The following is a 15,300-nucleotide window of genomic DNA, read 5'->3' as shown; positions in this document are numbered from 1 at the left end:
CACCTGTAACACATACACATGTTAATGCACCTTTAATGATTGTCACCTGTAGTGATCGGATGCGATCATTAGAGTGACAGTTCCGGCACCCAATGCTCTACAGGTGCATTGCTCTGTTGTTGCTTAGTGATACATCTGCACAGCACTCGGGCCCCCAAACTGTCGCCCTAGCAGCCACATCTGATTGCCACACACACACACAGGCTGGGGATAATGCACCACCGAATGCCTAGCTAGTAGTGAAATAAGGCATATGTGGTATCATTTTAATCAGGAAGGGCCAAATATATATTTATTTGGATTTTACAACTATAGGGCTAGTCATGTGAAAATTGGGAAGGTGAAACCAGGGAAAATGGATTATCTGAATTTACATCCAATTTTTCCCTAGAAAAATGCCTATAAAATAAAAATTCAGGAAAAAAAACATTTACCATAGAAAGCCTAGACGGTCCTAAAAAAACTATATATATCATTTGGATGTTATTAGTAATTAAAAAGTTATTGCTGTTTCGATAGTTATACAACTAAGTGTCAAAATTGTTAATGTACTGGGTAAAAACCCAGGGATGTGAAGTGGTTAAACATAAAATTGAGATATCTAAATCATTCATTTTTAGGAGTAGGATACATACAATTGTTTCTCATCAGTATATTTTCACCTCAGGTACTCTTTAAGAACTGCCTCCAGGATAACTATATTATGGAAACTTTGACTTGCTCTGCAAAAGCTTCAGTTGACCTTGCCCCTCACATCTCAGGAGCTTCGCTATTTGCAGTAATGGCTGCCCATCATACTGATGGATCAGCAGGATGGCTCATGAGGCAGGAGGTAGCAGGACTGTGGTAGCCACCGCTGAAAGTGAAAACTGTGGAAAGTAATGATTTACATAAAAAATTAAAAAAAAAACACTTGTGGGATTCCAGGGGTGTGTTAAAAGGGAAAAAAAGCGGATGTAGGAATCTCTAGGCACAACTACTTTTAATAAATCGTAATTTAATTGCCATTAGATTTCATAATTATTGGTGAGTGAAACAGCAGTACAAACAGTTTGTCAGATCTTTTCACACATAAGGTCCACTGTTGGCTAGGATTAGCACGTGATGATGGTGTAATGTGACCGTTGACATTGCCTGGCCATTGCTGGCCTCACGCCTAGTGAAGCAATTAAAAACTTTTCACTCTGCCAGGACATGGGGGATGTTCCCAGGAAACAGGATTACCTCACATAGTCCATGAGATGTTTCTTAAGCAGTCCACTATAGGCAGAAACCTGGGCCTGACTCTGTGACAAATGTTCTACTTTCATTGTAATGAGGTCATTTAACAAGCCAGTCCCTTACAGGCTGCAATCTTCATATTTTTTTGTGTTTTTGTTTTTCAGCTAAACAAAGGAGGACCCTTTTCTTCATGACAATTTTATTCCCTCATATACTTGCATCCTGGCCCATAACTAACATATCCAGTTGCTTATTATATAGGTGTTAAATGCTGCCGTTCTCCTCAAGTCCTCAGCCCTTGTTTTAGCTGGCCCTCCTTCTGTGAATGTGTTAAATTTGCAGCCAGGATCAGAAGCAGCACTGAGCAAGTTGCTGGGCCATTATTAACTTGTTTCTATGACAACAGCTGCTCACAAGCCTGAGGACAAAAATGTTTTTATTCTGCTGTGTTGAACAAAGGGGTTCTGGTGATGCTTTGGACAAAATGGTCTTTGAAAGCAAGAGACATTGATGTGTTTGTACTATGTAGTTTATATTCAGGGTTATTTTCTCTCTCTGTGCCATAAAGTTAAACAAGTGTTAATTTTTTTTTTTTTTTTTTTTTTTTTTTTTAGTTTTACAACATCATTTTACAGTTTATATTTCTCCAGAAGTATCATTCTTAATTTTTTTTTTACATTTATCTTGCACATAGGTAAATAGCTAAGATGCTGGCTATAAATGTTGGCTATAAATTCAGGGTTTTAAACCCCATTCAGGCCCCCTGCACACTGCAAATCCGATTTGCGTTTCCGATTTGTGATTCCGATTTTCCCTGGATGCTATCAAAACAAAAAAGAAAACGCAGTAAAAACGCAGCATGCAGTACCAATTAAAAATTGGAAACGCATGTAAAAGCACGCCAAATCTGAATCAAAATTGCATGTAGTGTGCAAGAGATCTCAGAATGATTGTCTACTTCTTAAACTGTAGTATTCCCACTTTTTTTGCAGAGGTGTTCACCTTTAAGGGAACGTGTTAGAGGCTGCTTTGCTTTAGAACAACAATCTACATCTATATGTGTTCTGCCAATCTCCCACTGTACAAAAGGCTTTCAAAAGAAGTTTGTCATAACTCTTAAGGCCCATACACACGTCGGATTTGCGCGAACGACGGGTCGTTTGAACGTTCCGTCGTTCGCACGTTTCCGCATGAAATCCGGCGTGTGTACAGACTATCGTTCGGGAGATAAGACTGGTTACCAGCGATCCGCCCGGCGGATCGTTGGTAACCAGTCTTATCTCCCGAACGATAGTCTGTACACACGCCGGATTTCATGCGGAAACGTGCGAACGACGGAACGTTCAAACGACCCGTCCGCGCAAATCCGACGTGTGTATGGGCCTTTAGTTGGTTATACACTATTCAATTATCACTTAATTCTGATTGATAGGATTGGTTAATTTTACAATTAACTAAAGACCAACAATGTGGATTAATCTTTAGATCTATTTTGGGCCATAGTATTGATTGGAAGACTCTATTTATCAATGTTTAAATCCACTTCAATGTACAATGGGTTTTCCATAGATAATGTAGAGCTGCAGAGATGACGCTAGCACCTCTGCACTGCTTGGATTTCCACCATTCTATCCTCTAGCTCAATCTCTGATAGCTGCTGGTGTGGTGAGGTGAATATAAGGCTGCACCATCTGCTACCCATGGAAACCTGCATTTGTGGAAGAAAGGAGTTCTGGACCAGTGCTGAACTGATGCCGACAAACCAGCTTACATGCATATTTCATGCAATACAAAACTGGGCAAGTTAAAACTGAAAAGAAGTGCATTTGATTGACCAGATGCCAGAATTCTTGCCATTTCATTGACCATCTCCAGTGCGTTCTAGTCCAGTGCTGTTTGTTTAACATTAGATAAACTGTCAATCTTGTAGACAGTCATATCTCTATTGAACAAGAAGTTTGATTGAGGTAAGCGGTTTTTGTTTGTGGGCTTAATAATATCTTACATCAGAGAGTCCTGACACTCTACTTGAATGTTTTGGTCCAACTGTCCTTTAAGTATGTTGCATACAGCTAGAGTGCCAGGCTTCTCTGCCTCTATGCGGGGACTGACATCTAGTGTGAATATTGTTATTCTGGTCAACTCACAGATTTGAATAAATTAGAGAGAGTTGAGCTTAAAGAGAAAATCCGACCAAGAATTGAACTTTATCCCAATCAGTAGCTGATACCCCCTTTTACATGAGAAATCTATTACTTTTCACAAACAGACCACCAGGGGGCGCTGTATGGCTGATATTGTGGTGAAACCCCTCCCACAAGAAACTCTGAGTACGTACTCTTGGCAGTTTCCTGTCTGTGAACCTTGCTGCATTGTGGGAAATGGCTGTTTACAGCTGTTTCCAACTGCCAAAAAAGAATGCAGCAGCTACATCACCTGCCAACAGTAAAAATGTCACCATGTAATGTCAGAATGTAAATCAGGGATTTAAAAGATTTTACAATGGGCAAACACTGACTAAATTATTTTTTACATAATTGTAAAAATGAAGCACCCTTTTTTTTACTTACATTATTTTCACTGGAGTTCCTCTTTAACTGCCTTTCCCTCTCGGTTTAACCATATCCCTTGTCCTCATGTCATACAAAGCAATTCAACCAACTGAAAGGTTCTGTCATTCTTATGTGGATGCCCAGTGCCTGTGCTAATACAGCCCAGAGAGAAGTCACTAATACATATTCACTTTTTAGTGGCTGTAGGGGCAATGAGTAGAATAGAGGGTGTTTAAAAAAAAAATAAATAAATAACAGTTCAGAGAATAATCAATTGAGTCTGTTCTGTAATGTGATTCTGTGCAGAATATTGATGGGTTATCAGTGCCCAGAGGAAGTTTTAAAGTATCCAAGATGCAGGGATCATCCCATTCCCCATATGACTGTAATCATGTAGATGCTGAAGGATGCCAACAGAGGGGGCATTGCTGCACTTCCATTAACCAGAAATAAAGGAGTGTAGTAGGTTCCCCCTGGTTTAACTTGATCTTGTTTTACAATACAGATGCTAGTGACTGGTACATTAAGCTGCTTGTAGTGGCAGGCATGATTTTAAATATACCTAGGAACCACCAGTATGCATTTGAAAAAGAGAAGTGACTGCTTTCCTCCCCTATGTACTGGTATATTCCTGGAGTGAGAGAAGGAGCGTTGTGTCCAAACCATGCAGCACTCTACAGGTATAGGGCCAAGTGGAAGAGGTGTCTCTGAGCTTCAGAATGCTTGCCCTCCCCTTGCAATGCAAAACCAGCATATCACTATTAAGTAAACTTTTTTCCTTTTTTTTTTTTCTCTTGCTGATCACTTATAAATGGACAGTAAGTATGGAGTGGGGTTTCTGGGCAGGTTTGTTCAGGTTATAAACTTTTAAAGCAGAATTGAAAAACTCAAAAGCAATGTAATATGTAATCATGGCTTAGGTGAATGCAGTAAAATATAGTAGACCTGGATCTGGATGTTCCATTCAGTGAACCATTGCCAAAGTATGAAGTAAACTTGGACCATATTTAGAGTTATTAATCTCTAGCATTTGTCCAGCTGTTTCTATCAAATCAGAGAAGGCTTGCTAAATAAGGTAGCCAAGCAGCAACTTATCAGTTTATTCAGGCATACCGGTAATATACAGCAAGTATATAGTGTGTGTATAAAGTATGTATGTGTAGATTGATATAGATATGATTTCCTGTACTTCAACCACAAATTTCAACAAAAAGAGTTGACATTGATTCGCCCGAGCCTATATCATGTGACATAGTATTATTTATACAACTGCTAGCAGCATATGTATTGCAGGTTTGTACTAATATAAAAAAGATAATTAGGTTAAACATGCACATTGGTAAATACAGTATGCACAGCTTATTCGACATGTAAAACATACTCTACTATTAACTCTTAACTCTTCTACTATTACGATTAACGCTTCAGTAATATTACTATTAACGCTTTAGCAATATTATTATTATTATTGATTTATAAAGCGCCAACATATTCCGTGGCGCTGTACAAAGTAGGAAACAAACATGGGGTACATAATAATACAGACAATGCTATACACCAAAATACAAGATACATAATTAGTGACAAAATACAAAGAATGATACAAAAGCAAATTATAGAATTGGTAATGACAGTGATAAAATTAACATGATGAATAAAATGTATAATGGTTACCAAAACACAAAAGGGGGAGAGAACCCTGCCCTTGCGAGCTTACAATCTAAAGGGAATGGGGGGGGGGGGGGAACAGGAGGAGGGGTAGTATGCAGCAAATATATAGAGGCTGTGTGTTTTAGGACACCTAGTAGGGGTGCAATTTGGTCTTAGGACAAAGGGAAGTGGCCTAAGGTAGCGCATATGCTTGTCGGAACAAGTTTGTTTTTAGAGAGCGTTTAAAGGCAACAAAGGTTGGCGAGTGACGGATGTGTTGTGGGAGGGCATTCCAGAGGAGTGGTGAAGCGCGTGCAAAATCTTGTAAGCGTGAATGTGAGGAGGTGATTCTAGAGGAGGACAACAGAAGATCATGTGCCGATCTGAGATTGCAATTGGGTTTGTATCTGGAAATTAGTGAGGATATGTACCGGGGAGAGAGATTGTGGAGAGCTTTGTAGGTTAGGGTTAGGAGTTTGAACTGAATCCTCTGGTTAATTTGCAGCCAGTGAAGAGCTTGACAAAGAGGGTCGGCAGAGGAAGATCGAGAAGAAAGATGAATGAGACGAGCAGCTGAGTTCAGTACCGACTGGAGCGGGGCCAGTTTGTTAGACGGTAGTCCACAAAGTAGTACGTTGCAGTAGTCCAGACGAGAAATTGTGAGAGCATGTATTAACATTTTAGTTGTGTCTTGAGTGAGAAAAGGACGGATGCAAGATATATTTTTGAGTTGGAAATGGCAGGAGCTGGTTATGGAGTGAACATGAGGAATAAAAGAGAGAGAGGAGTCGAATATTACCCCCAAGCACCGTGCTTTGGGAACTGAAGTTATGGGTGTGTTATTAACATTTATTGTTACTTCAGGCAGGGAGGTGGACAGAGACGTGTAAAAAATTATTAGTTCAGTTTTACTCATATTAAGTTTTAGGAAGCGAGAGGACATGAAGGAGGATATAGCAGACAAGCAGTCAGGAACACCTTTAAGGAGGGAGTTAAGATCTGGGGCAGAGAGGTACAGTTGTGTATCGTCTGCATAGAGGTGGTATTGAAACCCGAATGAGTTGATTAAATCACCAAGACCGTGCATGTAGATGGAAAAGAGGAGAGGACCAAGGACAGAGCCTTGGGGGAACCCTGACAGACAAAGCATGAGGAGAAGAGATTTGATCTGAGTAGGAGACTGTGAAGGACCTTCCAGAGAGGTAGGAAGATAACCATGTGAGAGCAAGGCCCTTTATTCCTACATTTGAAAGTATTTGTAGGAGTAAGGTGTGGTCGACAGTATCAAATGCTGATGACAGGTCAAGAAGGATGAGTATGGAAAATTGACCTTTGGATTTAGCTGTAAGTAGGTCATTGGCCACTTTGGTAAGGGCTGTTTCCGTGGAGTGGTTAGAGCGAAAGCCAGACTGGAACTGATCAAGTAGGGAATTGGCAGATAAATAATGGCTTAATTCTGCATGTATGTGGCGTTCAAGTAGTTTGGATGCAAATGGGAGAAGTGAGACTGGGCGGTAGTTGGCGAGTGTGGTAGGATCTAGAGATGGTTTTTTAAGTAGTGGTGTCACAACAGCCTTTTTGAGTGGCGACGGAAAGATGCCAGTAGAGAGGGACAGGTTAAATAGCGTTGTTAGTGCAGGCAAGAGAGATGATAGCTGCGGAATGAAATTGGAGGGAATAGGATCCAAAGAACAGGTGGTTAGATTAGCTTTGGCAATTACAGAGCAGAGAGAGTGTTCAGAGTGGAGAGAAGGCAGTTAGAGAGCAGTCAATGAGAGGTGTGGAGGTGGGATTTGAGGGTTGCGTGGAGAATTCACTTTTGATTTTGTCAATTTTATCAGTGAAGTATGTTGCAAATTCTTCCGCTGATAAGCAAGGAGGAGGAGGAGGGGGATGGAGAATGGAGTTGAAGGTGCTGAACAAGCGTTTTGGATTGTGTAAATGGGCGGATATTAGGGAAGAAAAATAGGACTTTTTGCCACAGCGTGCGTTTCTGAAGTTGTTCAAGGCAATTTTATATGAGATGAAGTCCTCACTTGTGTTACTTTTCCTCCAGCGCCGTTCAGCTGCTCTAGAGCATCTTTTTAACTGTTTAGTGGTTTTGGTCATCCAGGGTTGGCGACAGACACGGTGAGGGCGGGCATTGACGAGGGGGGCGAAGTCGTCCATGACTTTTGTAATGGAGCTGTTGTAGTGTATAGCAGCTGAGTCTGGGTCAGTGATGCCCTGGCACCTCTCCTCACACAATCCTTCAGAGACAGATTGCATGTCTAGATTGCGATAGTTTCTGCGAATATGTGAGCGTGCTTGTACCAGGGTGGTAGGAAAAGAGGAGGAGAGAGATAAGCTAAGTAGGTAATGGTCAGAGAGTGGTAGTGGATCATTAGTAAAGTCAGAGACAGAACATAGACGAGTGAATACAAGGTTGTAATGATCCGCTCAGCTGCCTGCGCAGGCAGGCAGCTTTTTGACCACTGTTCAGGTCTGCATTCTGCAGGTCTCTGGAAAATAGATTAACTGTAACCCCTTAATTGCAGGAGGCCCCATGCACAGCAAACCTCACCTAGCCTGAGCAGAACACAGTTGTGCTAATAGTCACCCTCTGTATATAAAAGCTGAAATAGCCCACACTGCTATCAAAAATGTAGTGTGATCTGAAATGCAGATCGCTATATGCATAGGATTAGTAGCACATGCAGGAACCATGGAGAGGGTTAGTCAAGCAGTGAATTATGGACAGCTTCAGTAGGCCGCACCAGACAGACAGCTGGCTTTTATTATAACATCCTTGCTTTGGCCTGAACACTTCCATTCTAACGTCAACCTGCTTAATCACTGATGATGATGTGAAGATAAATCCGCTCAAACATGCATACAGGTTGTGTGAGGTGTTGGGTGTGCTGTGAATATATTGTGTATTCTAGCATCCAGTCAGTCCTCTGTAGCAGTCAACAGCTATGTATGTACTTCAGATGTTCTTCAGCTGATGCAATCATTGCTGATTATTTTGGGCTCAAGATCGTAGTACTTATCGAAGTACTGTGTGTACAGGTGTCCCCTGTCATCACTATCCACCTCCTCAGAGATCCGTCACGACGGACCTCTCTCCCGTAATTATTGTTCTATGGGAACTTCACAGGAAAATCCTGCAGTACATTGATTTGTTTTTTGCTTGGAGCATATGACCCGCCTTTTGCACCTCCTACATTTCTTTTTCTGCAGTACATTCTCTTTCCACTTCATAAAACAATATAGTGAAACTATATCCATTTCCTTGGTCTGGAGCACATCCTTTAAAGCCATCCAATTGGAGGGGTGTGCAATAAGGGCAAGACCATTGCTATTCTTTCTACTGAACAGCAATTTCCCTATTCAAATACATGCTTTGCTCTCTGCAAAGCTGCATATACTAAACTATGAAGTTGGAGGAGGCAGAATCCGTAGACCCGCTGCACCTGAATACAATTGCAGTCAGCCAGAAACCTCAATGGAACAGCGACACATCCAGACAACCCACTGTCACCAAAAACATCACAATTATTATTAAGTATTTATATAGAGCCAACAGTGGTTTTCAGAATGTATATGGTTTTCTTACTAACTGATCATTAGAGGAGCTCACAATCTAATCCCTCCTATAGTCATATGTCCATCGTACTCTAGGGCCCATTTACAGGGAAGCCAATTAATAGCAAATCAGTTGTTATAATTGTGTTGCATTATTCAAGGAGGTTCTCACATGCCAGTTTCTGTGCTTCAATTGTTAATCGGTGCCTTTAATGGGAAACACTAGAATTGTATGTTTCTCAAAACTGTTGCAGCTAGGGTTACATTCAGAAAAGGGGTTTGTGTCCTATACGTGCAATACACTGCCAGCTACAGCATAGCTCTCTAGAGGCGAGCGCTGATAAAACCGCACAGGAGATTTGGGCACAGCCGGCGACACCATAGGCCGTAATAGGAATTACGGCTATAGCAGTGCACAGTGAGTAACTTTGGCGCTGTCAGAAGACTGAGCTGAAGTTACTTTAAAAACCCTGTAGTTAATCCACCAGCAATAGCTGGAAGCCAAATTACATCATTCCCTACTATCCACGAGGACTTGGAGGGGGAATAGTAATTCATGCTACTGGGACCTGTGCAGGAGAAGGGTAAGCCGTATATCTGCTTTTTCCTGTGCCCAAATCCCGTAGGTACGCATGGATGAATGCTGCAAGTTAACTAAGCTAAGATGGGTTCTCTATCGTAACTAAATCTTACCAGATATTTCACTCGTTCTTCAGTGTTGTTTTGCCGTGTGTCATTTTACATCTCCAAACAATCTTTTCCATCCACACTGAGAGGAAAATCTGTTAATAAAGCTATTGAAAGTAATTTGGTCTCTTTAGCTATGATAGTGGATTTTATTGCTCAATCTAGCTATGACCCTCTCCTTATTCAGTTCTCCTTTTCCATAGTGTGTGGCTGTGTGGTGTAGAGAGCTATTAAGCACTCTACTGATAAAGCAGTGAAGTTGAAATGCGTGGTGCACTTTGAAGGGGTTGAGATGGGGTTACCATATGGTGCTAGTCACTAGGGACAGCTGTTGTGTCCTGGCTTCTATTATTCCATCCTGTCATACCAGATCTTTTTAGCAAGCAAAAGCAAGATTACACATCCCAAAGGGAGGCTTTCACAAAGATGTGCCATTCAGCTACAAGATTCATTTCGCTGTATGTATATATTTAACACCTGAGCTGATATTTTTGGCTGTAGAGAAAGCCAGTTTATTGGAGTAGTTGACAGTGTGTACAGTTTGAGGATGATGAAAGCTCAGCTCAGTTCTGCACAGTATCAAAGCACTGCTTAGATTTGGAATGCAATGTATTCCAAATACTTAAACCATACTTCATAACATTATTATGAATAATGTCTTTTAGCTGCACAGCACCTGCTTCTAGTTCAATGCTCTTCAGTTCTGGCTTTCTTACTCATCTTTCATTGTCTGCTGTGTGTTAAATGATTTCTTTATATTAAAAATAGGTAATCCTGCATATACAAACGTCATTTGATATATCTGGGAATAAACATTATAAGCCTAGTCCGGTAGGACAGGGCTAAGATTAACTGTATGATGAGGATACTTTCACCTAACTGAAGAAAAGGTCATGTGTAGCCATCTCTATCCATATGATATATCCATATCTAGAGCAGACGTCAGCGGGCTCACTGCCCACAAGCCACCTTTCTGTCTTCATTAAAGTGGAATTTCCTTTAAATTTATGAAGTACCGTATTCAGATGATTGCTGAAGATAGTGGAATTGGTTAAATACCTTCAATACCAAGCAGTTTTTTTTCCATGGAGCAAGTAAATGTCCCCAAAGGGAGAACTACATTCACATTTATGTACTTTGGTTCACTGTTCATGTAAATTATTTCTTTGTCTTCAGGTTCTATTGGTTACACACGGTTTCTAGGATTTTTGGCCTTTTGTGTGCTGAAGATTTTGTCTAGTGTTTTTTGGCTCTATTTTAAGGCTCACCTCCAGCATTAAGCAGCCCATACACTCAGCCGATTTTCTGGCCTCCCGATCGATCGATCGATCGATCGATCGATTGCAAATCGGTTGGCCAATCGACCGATCGACGGCCGATTTCGATCGATTTCGATGGATTTCCATCGAACTTGCAGGGTGGAAAATTTAGGTCGATCTGATGAGATTGCTTATCAGTTTGCATTGGCCTTAATGGAAATCTGATGGCAAAAAAATGCCATCAGATCGAATTTCAATAGATTTCAAACTGAAATCTATTGGAATTCTATCCTGGTAAAAAATGTTCTAAAAACGCATCAGATAGATCATCAGATGCATTTCTTATCTATCTGCTGCCAATCTGACGAGTGTATGGGCACCTTTAGATGTAGTAATTTCAATGTGTACATACTGCTTCCTACTCACAGTGACTAAGGCCTTGTTTGCATTAAATGTTTTACAGATGTGCCCCCAGTATTAGGTTGCCCCCTCTCTAGTATAGATAGCAGGATGTGCCCCCAGTATTAGGTAGCCCCCTCCCCAGTATAGATAGCAGGATGTGCCCCAAGTATTAGGTAACCCCCCTCCCTGGTATAGATAACAGGATGTGCCCCCAGTATTAGGTAGCCCCCTCCCCGGTACAGATAGCAGGGTGTGCCCCAGTCTTTGGTAGCTTCCTCAGTACAAATATCCGGATGTGACTTCAGTATTAGGTAGCCCCCTCCCCGGTATATATAGCAATTGTGCCCCCAGTATTAGGTAGCCTCCTCCCAGATATAGATAGCAGGATGTGCCCCCAGTATTAGGTAGCCCCTCCCCTGTATAGATAGCAGGATGTGCCCCCAGTATTAGGTAGCCCCCTACCTGGTATAGATAGCAGGATGTGCCCCTAGTATTTGGTAACCCCCCTCCCTGGTATAGATAGCAGGTTGTGCCCCCAGTATTAGGTAACCCCCCCTCCCTGGTATAGATGGCAGGATGTGCCCCCAGTATTTGGTAACCCCCCTCCCTGGTATAGATAGCAGGTGGTATAGATAGCAGGATGTGCCCCCAGTATTAGGTAGCCCCCTCCCCGGTATAGATAGCAGGATGTGCCCCCTGTTCTAGGTAGCCCCTCCCCTGTATAGATAGCAGGATGTGCCCCCAGTATTAGGTAGCCCCCTACCTGGTATAGATGGCAGGATGTGCCCCCAGTATTTGGTAACCCCCCTCCCTGGTAAAGATAGCAGGTTGTGCCCCCAGTATTAGGTAACCCCCCTCCCTGGTATAGATTGCAGGATGTGCCCCCAGTATTTGGTAACCCCCCTCCCTGGTATAGATAGCAGGTGGTATAGATAGCAGGATGTGCCCCCAGTATTAGGTACCCCCCTTCCTGGTATAGATGGCAGGATGTGCCCCCAGTATTTGGTAGCCCCCTCCCCAGTATAGATCTTTGCAATTCTGCTGTGGAACCATCCCCATAGGGTTCTATTGGTTCAGGACAACTGAAGTGAGGAATATGGAGGCTGCCATATTTTTGTTTTAAACAATATCAGCTGCCTGGCAGCCCTGCTGGTCTATCTGGCTGCAGTAGTGTCTGAATAACACCAGCTTAAAAACAAGAGAATCGAGAGCCCAATATGGTGGAGTATTGTCAGGTAAAATGAAGAGTTCAATACAATTTTATGTGTATATACTCACAAACACGGGTTACCCATAGGCAACCACTTTAAATGCAGGTGGGGAGCATTAGGACCTGACCCTACTCAGGTTAAGAAGTCGCTCTCTAGATGGTAGATGGGGATGCTGTATACAGAGGCGCCAGTGTAGAGTAAAACGTTTTAAAAAACTTCTTAAAGAGAACCCGAGGTGTGTTTAAAGAATGTTATCTGCATACAGAGGCTGGATCTGCCTATACAGCCCAGCCTCTGTTGCTATCCCAAACCCCACTAAGGTCCCCCTGCACTCTGCAATCCCTCATAAATCACAGCCGTGCTGTGAGGCTGTGTTTACATCTGTAGTGTCAGTCTCAGCTGCTCCCCCGCCTCCTGCATAGCTCCGGTCCCTGCCCCCGTCCTTTCTCTCCAATCAGCAGGGAAGGAAGGGATGCAGGCGGGGACTGGAGTTCTGCAGGAGGTGGGGAGAGCAGCAGACTGACACTATAGAGATAAACACAGCCAGCTCTGACAAGCTGTTTGTCAGCAGCGTGGCTGTGATTTATGAGGGATTGCAGAGTGCAGGGGGACCTTAGGGGGGTTTGGGATAGCAACAAAGGCTGGGCTGTATAGGCAGATCCAGCCTCTGTATGCAGATAATATTCTTCAAACCCACCTCGGGTTCTCTTTAAAAGCAGAGGGGGATGTTAGAGTGGACTTTCCTACCTCTTACAAAATAAGAAAACTCACTTAAGTCTCAATAAAACAGAACTGACAAATGATTTATTCAACTCCACAAATGCGACGCATTTAGCGGGCGTTGCCCTGCTTACTCAGGCAAAAATGGGAACACAACTCAGTGGGTCAAGCAATAGGTTTGACCGTCTATTGCTTGACCCACTGAGTTGTGCTCCCATTTTTGCCTGAGGAAGCAGGGTCACGCCCACGAAACTCGTCGCATTTGTGGAGTTGAATGAATCATTTTTCAATTCTGTTTTATCGAGACTTAAGTGAGTTTTTTTTTCCTGTAAGAGGGAGGTAAGTCCACACAAGCAGCCCCCTCTGCTTTTAAGCGGCTTTTAAAATGTTTTACTCTACTCTGGCCCCTTTGTATACTGTTTTTGTTTTGTTTTTTTGCTGAATGACACCAGAAACGAGCATGCAACTAATCTTGTCAGATCTGACAATGTCAGAAACACCTGATCTGCTGCATGCTTGTTCAGGGTCTATGGCTAAAAATTAGAGACAGATGATCAGCAGGACAGCCAGGTAACCGGTATTCCTTAACACTAAATCTGTTTGGCAGCCTCCATATCCCTCTCACTTCGGTTGTCCTTTAAGACGCAGCTTTTTTTATTTGTATTGAAAGGGACTGCAATGCTCTGTAATCCACTGGGGCTGTAGAAGCACCTAGCTATGTGCTTTGCTGCCTACGTGAGTGGGAAGAGATGCCATTTAAGTTTTACCTACTAGTTCATGTATAGTTCTGATAGAATGTTGACTAGGGATGATCACTGAAATGCAAATTATTCTGAGTTCATGCAGGATTCTGTAAATTGTGTATGCAAATTTATGTAGATTGAAATGGACCAATCAAGTCCCACCAAGGTTTAAATTGATTAGTCCATTTTTAAGATGCATACATTTGCATACAAAATTTACATAACCCTGCATGAATTCAAAATTATTTGCATCTTATTGATTATCCCTACTATTGATGTATTTGTTGGAAAAAAAAAATGTCCATTATATTTTGCACATTAAAAGCAGTGACATTTAGACGGACTTTATATAGTAACTGCTGAATTTTGGACAGTAGATAATTTCTGGTCTCTAGCAAATTGATAACTATTTTTTTTTTTATCTTGGTGGATTTTGCTAACCTAGTAAGATTTCATAATGATTTATTATTAATCCAGACAAGTGCAGCTAGGTTACTGTGTTAAATTACTTGCGTGTGTTTATTTTCAGTTGCTGTCACCTCATTTTTTTAGTCTCTTTACTGAAAAGCAATAATCTAGCAATGGCTGAACTAAAGAGCAAGAGTGTCCGCACAGCTACCATTTTCCATTCTGTCTGGATTAATTGTACCAAAAGTGACTGTTAAGTGAAAGCAGATGGGAAACTAGGGAGTCAAATAAAAATCAATCACTAAGTGGCTTAGGAGGGGAGTGATCAGGATGACTCATGATGTCAAGGTGCTGATCTGGGCATATAGAGTTATGTCTTTATGGAGCTAATCATTATCTGTTGTCAATTGCATTAGTAATTAAGATTAGTATTTTATACTATTGATAGTTGCCTTTAATAATCACATAATCCATTTTTAACCTATTTGGTCTGTATTATTTGTGAATCAGATTAGATTGATTGTTACAGGGCTACGACCACAAAAAAAATAGTAAAATGTAAAATACATACGTACAAAAAGTAAATTCCAGATTAAAATGCACTATAATTTACTTTTCTCCTATGTTCCTGTCGCTTAAAGTAAGCAGTAAAAGTCTGACAGATTTTGGACTAATCCATCTCCTCATGGGGATCCTCAGGCTGAGAGCACACTAGGCAGTGCAGGAAACAATGCGTTTTCTGCACTGTGCATTTTTGTTTTTGTGGGGTTTTTTCGGGTGCAATTTTTGTATGCCATTGAGTTTCATGTTTGCAATTTTAATGCGTTTTTTGTTATTTTCATCCACATAACTGGTATCAATATCCTCAGCTGTCAGGTCA

At 41.7% G+C, this 15,300-nt stretch overlaps 2 protein-coding genes across 7 annotated transcripts in view; one reads left to right on the top strand and one right to left on the bottom strand.

Annotated features, from left to right (window-relative positions):
• Positions 1-15,300, bottom strand: part of OFD1 (OFD1 centriole and centriolar satellite protein) — a 225,715-nt gene that overhangs the window by 933 nt on the left and 209,482 nt on the right. The window lies entirely within an intron of this gene.
• Positions 1-15,300, top strand: part of GPM6B (glycoprotein M6B) — a 191,276-nt gene that overhangs the window by 135,304 nt on the left and 40,672 nt on the right. The gene's annotated exons all lie outside the window — the stretch shown is intronic.

This window comes from Hyperolius riggenbachi, chromosome 2 (assembly GCF_040937935.1).
Source record: "Hyperolius riggenbachi isolate aHypRig1 chromosome 2, aHypRig1.pri, whole genome shotgun sequence".
Classification (NCBI taxonomy): domain Eukaryota; kingdom Metazoa; phylum Chordata; class Amphibia; order Anura; family Hyperoliidae; genus Hyperolius; species Hyperolius riggenbachi.
This window is presented reverse-complemented; position numbering and strand designations above follow the sequence as displayed.